Here is a 6,331-nt window from a genome sequence, read left to right on the forward strand (position 1 = left end):
AACAAGATCAAAACGAAGGTGATATAGGTGTGGGTGTGGCTGCCGATCGCAAGAGAGAGGGGAGGGGGGGGCTGCCGTCGGGTTTAAAGAGAGAGGGAGAGAGGGTTAGGGTTTTATTATTAATAATAATAATAATATGTTACACATAGGTCCCTCAACTTTTAAGTATTACTTTTCTAGCCTAAAGTAACTTGTTTGCATCTTGAGTTAGTGTTTTAAACAATATTATCACATAGCACATAAGCCAAACACATAATTATCACATAATTAATGTTTGGTTGTTTTTCGTTTATTCACCAATGGTTTGCGTCAACTCGTTTGCGTTTCGGTGCAATCCCGAAAGACTACCATGTAGTAATTGTCAAGCGTCAATTAAAACCTTATTTTAAATGTAATGAGATGTGCGTTATAGATCAAGTGATCTTAAGTTTGAATTGACGGAGTTTGAGTTAACGGAGTTAACCTGAAATTGACGAGTGTCACACGAAAGATGGAACATCTACCCGGGTTAAACAAGTATTACAAGCTGTTCATGATTTGCAGGAAGAATAAGAGGTTTCGGATATATAGCTTGAAAGGAAGTTCTCAAAGAAACTCTATATATATGTGTATATATATATATATATATATGATAATTATATCTAGCTTGTCAAATCTCATATGCTTTTGCAGGAAGTCTGAATTCAAAGGCAAAATGATAGCTGCGATATTATCACAACCGCCATTTTGGGGGCAATTGTTAGGGCATAGAAATTTGATACTGTGGATACGTTATCATGACATATGTTCTTGGATCAGTTATCCTTAAATAGATCCTGTCAGGATCAGTGGTCCTCAGTACTTGGTATTATTAACAATTGTTTCTTGTGTGTAGGATGTTATTTAATAAGTATAACGGCTCCAAGACTTATTCCACCGGATATCTCGCTATTGGACTTGTCAAACACGTGGTCAAATGGCTGTAACACGTTTAGTGGGAGAAGTGGCGGATTTATAGGACTTCTTGTTATGTCACAAATAACTGAGTACTGAGGATATGTTATTCTTGAAGACATGTCTGGATCAAGTATCCTTCCGAAGAGTTGTAGAGATGTGTCAGGATCTTGGATCCTCGGTATTTGGTGCTGTTAACGGTTGTTTCTCATATGAATGTTGATATTTATCAACATTAACGGCTCCTAGACTTAGTCATCCACTTATTTCGCTACTAGACTTCTATGGCACGTGGTCAAAGTGATGGGAGTGGCTAGTGGAGTAATGCCTTAAAGATAGGACTTATATTTGTATTTATTTTCTTTATAAACAATTGAAATATGATCGATTAGAGAACTCACTGTATTTCACACACACTCAGAGCTGAACTCACTATTCTCTCTGTACACATTAGCAATTCTTGTAACATCGATCTATATCTCCACAGCATTTGTAACCCGATTTTTATCATCAATATAATCGACGGTGATAGTTTTCACCGTCCGGGGGTTTTTTGTGCCGGAGACCACGATAATCATATACTCGTCGACCAAAGGTTACCTTGTTGATCATTGACTAAAGTAATCCGACCAAAGATTTTCTTATTAATCCTTGACCGGAGTTATTTTACCAAAGATTACCTTGATAAGTTTTGACCGAAGTAAGACTATCTTGGTTAAGGGCTTTTTCCCTCGTATACCTTTGTGTTCACCAATATCACGCTTATACACTTGTCATTGTCAAGTTAGCACCTTACCTCACTTAACAGATTTGGATACTTGATCCTTAGCAGATTTTTATCCAAAACAATCTTTAGTCAGTTTTCTTTGGAATCGAAATCTAAACATATTTTTAACTGATTTCGAATATATTAGAGTTTTAAATATGAATTTTAGCAATTATAACCAGTTTTCTTAACAAAATATGAAAACCGAAAAAATTACGGTTTTAATCAAAATTCATGTTTTTCGATTTTAATTTCAGATTTAGGGAAAACATTAAGAACTGATTAATCAACATCACTCTCATGTCACATGTTGATCAGTTCTTCACGTAAGTAATAGAAAACATGAATAAAAATAAATCTATGAACCTGTTACAGCATGAAGAGTAGTAACCGCAGCAGAGTATGATATAATCGACATGTTTGTCATCTTGATTGAGTTCTCCTTTAGGATGTACAGTTAAAGATGGTGTTAGAGTTCTTGATAAGAGCCCGGTTTAGAAGAGAGGAGGCACACAAAATTGTTATGTGTGTATGATTAAGTTATGATGTTAATATTTATCTCTCTTTATATACACCCAAGGGAAACCCTTTATTAGTTAACTAAAAGCAATATAACTCATCGATAATTACCAAACTAATATATAATAAGGTATAATTTATATTTTTATCTAATATTATATAAATGATAATGATGGTCATATAAATAAATCTTAAATATATATAAACGAAAACTTCCTAAATTCTTTCAAGTCACTAGATTGCTTTATTCTTAAATAAAGGCTTCTCATGCATTTGACCCGAATTCATGGGTATTGGTCTCACCAAACTCAGATAGTCCTTAAACGGGTTATAACATCTCATTATATTAAAAATAATCTTATCAGCTATTTGATGATAACCCTATAAAATAAGGATATACTAAAACTTAATAACCATATTTTAAAAAAAGATATTATTTATAATTAAAAAACAATTTTATAGTAAAATAAATAAATAAGCGAGTCATGGGTCTCACTAAACCCAGATAGCTTTTAAACCGGTATAAAATTTCATTTATTTATGAAACATTTCTTATCATTAAATCCTAAGTATATTATTAACTTCCTTACAATAAATAAAATTAAAATTAAAATTCAAAAAAATAAATAAATATTATAAACGAATAATGGAAAACAACATATGAGGATGTAAATAAATTACAATACATGTCGCGTGCAAAAAAAAGGAAAATGAAAATAAAAGAAAAACTATAGAATTCAGAATTTTAATCTTAAATATATATAATCGAAACTTTTAAAAGCTCACTGGTTGCTTCTTACATTCTCTTAAGCCGCTAGATTGTTTTATTTGTAAATAGAGACTTCTCATGTGTTTGACCTGAATTCACGTGTATAGGCCTCACCAAACCTAGATAACCTTAAACGGGTTATAACATCTCATTATATTAAAATTTAATCTCACTATATATTTGATATGAAAATTCTATAAAATAGAGATATACTAAAAATTAGTATCTAATTTTTTTGAGAAAAATATATTATTTATATTTAGATTCAATTTTGTAGTAAAAAAAAAATAAGCGAGTCATGGGTCTCACCAAACCCATAGCTTTTAAACGAGTGTAACATCTCATTTATTTGTGAACCATTTTCATCATTAAACCCTAAGTAAATTATTAACTCTATTACAATAAATAAAATTAAAATCTAAAAAAACATAAATATTGGATACGAAAAAGAAACACAACCCCCGTAATGCGGGGGTATAAAAAACTACTCTCTCCGTCCCATTTTAAATGTCCATTTTTCCATTTTTTGTTGTCCCAATTTAAATGTCATTTCTATACATATAAATTCAATTTCCAATTGTGCACTTACTATTACATATACTAGATGTTCCATTTTACAAAATGGTTTTTAGCCATAATAACTTAAAGGACATTATTGTTATTTTACAACTTATAAAATAAAATGATCAAACATTTCTTAATTTGTTTGTTTTAGGTATCATGACATTTAAAATGGATATATTAGATATATTCTTACATTTAATTCAACAACTCGATCAATCAATTTTGATATTTAAAGTCCACTACACGTCTTAAATATCATCTCTCTTCCAAGTTTTACCTATAGTCAAATAAACATGTTTATTTCACCATTTTGATGCTTCAAACTGACCAAAATACCAATTCATCTTTCTATAGTCAATTTCTCAAATCCTAAGGTGTGAACATTCAACTAATAATCTATATTATTTGAAGAACCTTTACAACGTGACAAGATATTTTTAATTTCTTGACGACAAATTAATTACTTTTGCTCCCTTATACTACTAGTACCATGAAGACAAAACCAATTCACCAACTACAACATAAAATCATGCATAATGATCACTAAGAATAGATTAAAAAAGAGGGCGGGGTGGGGATGTTATAAGAAAGTTGAAATCATAACATACGTTTCTCATTGATGCAACTGAAAAATGGTAATACCAACTATGTTTCCATTTATTATATAGAGATTACACTAATAAAAACCCTAAAGAAGTTTTGGAGTTTGTGTGATAAACATCTTAAATTTACATATGAAATGCAACTCAAAATTGTAAATTGGAATTGTTACAATACTATGATGGGAAATCAAGTTGTACATAACGCTCCCGCTTTTATAAACTGCACGGGTTTGGTAAGTGAACACACAAACCCGACTTCAAAAGCTTGACGAAAAACCATCATTCATTTCTAAACATGGACTAAGAAAAAAAAAAGTGGTTACTTTTTCTCTATTAAAACGTAGCATTGCTCCTGTTATGTACACGAGAGGTAAGTAACTGTTGTCACTTATACTAGACTATGATTGATATCTTATTCAACCTAGCTCACCACGATGACCTTGGATCAGAACCAAAACTCGGCTCAAAGACTCTTTGACCGTGGCTAGTATATGGCGCGGGTCAAACTCCAACTTTCTTCTAGAGATTTGTGACCATTTATCCCCGTAATGATCCATCCATTCTTTTTGTGTTGTGTAGTGAGGCAAGTATTGTTTCACTTCAATATTTGATTCCTTACAAAAGTTCAAAATCTTTCGGTTTTCGTCACTCAAATGCTTCAAAGTAAGCTTCTCTTCACCGTTATCCAATGCCGACCGAAGCAATGCCACCAAGTAAAACACGTCCTCGTTAGGTGTCACTACTGATGATCTGTCATCCCACCTATAAAAAACATATCCATGAGTTGTAGTATATACAATAACAAGTTACACTAATATTATTGTATTATGTTTGGTCTAAATGTTAATGCTCACTAGGGTCAAAAAAGATCGGAAACATGGATGTTAAGTACTAGTGTTGATGCATGAAGTACAACTGGATGATAGAAGGTGAAGGAAAGGAATGAAGAAGGTCCACGAAGGGTGGCATAATCTGTACCAACCGCTATGTTTCTTGTACTATTATGTAACAGGACATGGATGATGAATTAACATCTCATCAATGGGACCCAAATGGAAGATCTCATCTGACACCAGTATCTTCCCACTTGGACCATCTGTACCCGTTCGATCTTTTTTCTTGTATGGTTCCGGTCAACAAACAAAGACACAACACCTTATGCTGTACTTTTAACTTTTAAGTCCTATATTATAAGATTTTTGTTCGACTTGCAAGACCATGATATCATGCATCCATCAACACATGGAGGAGGTTACTTAGACATGTGACAAGAGTATATATAATTATACATATTTGTAAGATATGTATGTAACAGTCCAAATTTCTTTCCTTTACCACTTTTAATTATTTTGAGACAAATTGTGCAAACACCATCGATAATATATAACATTTTTCACGTATCATATGATCTTTATATGTTAAGAAATATTATATAGGTACGTATAATATATGGTAAATGTTTATGCGAGATATAGTCTAGTATGATATAACTGAAGCTTCCTTTATGACAATGATGTGTTCTATAGTAACGCCCATTCTTTTTCGCATTATGTACGGTGAGAGTCGGAAAACTATTAACTGACTATCGCTATATACCCACAAGTGTCGGTCGTGATTTTTACACTATGACATGACAGTCGACACTACCACAAGGTAGGTCCACCCCTACATAAGCAGTTTTCTTAGCTTTCATGAAACTAACGTTTACTGGAATAAGAAACTTACTTGTTTTTGTTCATGGGATAGATGAGGATGGGCCCACTTGTTTTATTACCCAAAATGCCCTTGAAGACTCCTTTATCGAAATCATCAATTCTTGATTTGGGCACAAACAGGTTAAGCCATGGGTGGGGTACCTCCCACAAACCCTTGGACCGGAGTTTTAATTCAGCAGTGTGAACCCGGTCCAGGAAGTCCACGTAAGGAAGGTCAGTGGTAAACACTGATGCTGGAATATAATTTAATTTCTCCAACAAAGCTTCCACTTCCTGAAAGCAATAATAAACCAAGTAAAATTAAAAGTTTGTAAAAATATATAAATAAATCAAAGCATAACAAGAAAAACCCTGGATTTGCTTAAAGTTTATTGATTTTATTAAAATAATTTAAAGATGAAAATATAAAAGGAGCTTGTTGCCCGGTTACCTGTCATTTCATTGTAAATCGTTTGAATGTTTC

The 6,331-nt window shown here is 32.5% G+C and overlaps 1 pseudogene across 1 annotated transcript; it reads right to left on the minus strand.

The window, feature by feature from the left end:
- Positions 1-4,190: 4,190 nt before the first annotated feature.
- LOC143593568 (cytokinin dehydrogenase 5 pseudogene) lies at positions 4,191-6,147 on the minus strand (annotated as a pseudogene). Its single transcript, XR_013146127.1, has 2 exons — positions 5,879-6,147; positions 4,191-4,915 (listed from the first exon to the last, which is right to left on the minus strand). The product of XR_013146127.1 is annotated as a cytokinin dehydrogenase 5 pseudogene (transcript).
- Between the last annotated feature and the right edge of the window lie 184 nt (positions 6,148-6,331).

The sequence above is a fragment of the Bidens hawaiensis genome, unplaced genomic scaffold (genome assembly GCF_021521415.1).
Source record: "Bidens hawaiensis isolate Kalapana, Puna unplaced genomic scaffold, B.hawaiensis_p1.1 tig00042371_1, whole genome shotgun sequence".
Taxonomy (NCBI): Eukaryota; Viridiplantae; Streptophyta; class Magnoliopsida; order Asterales; family Asteraceae; genus Bidens; species Bidens hawaiensis.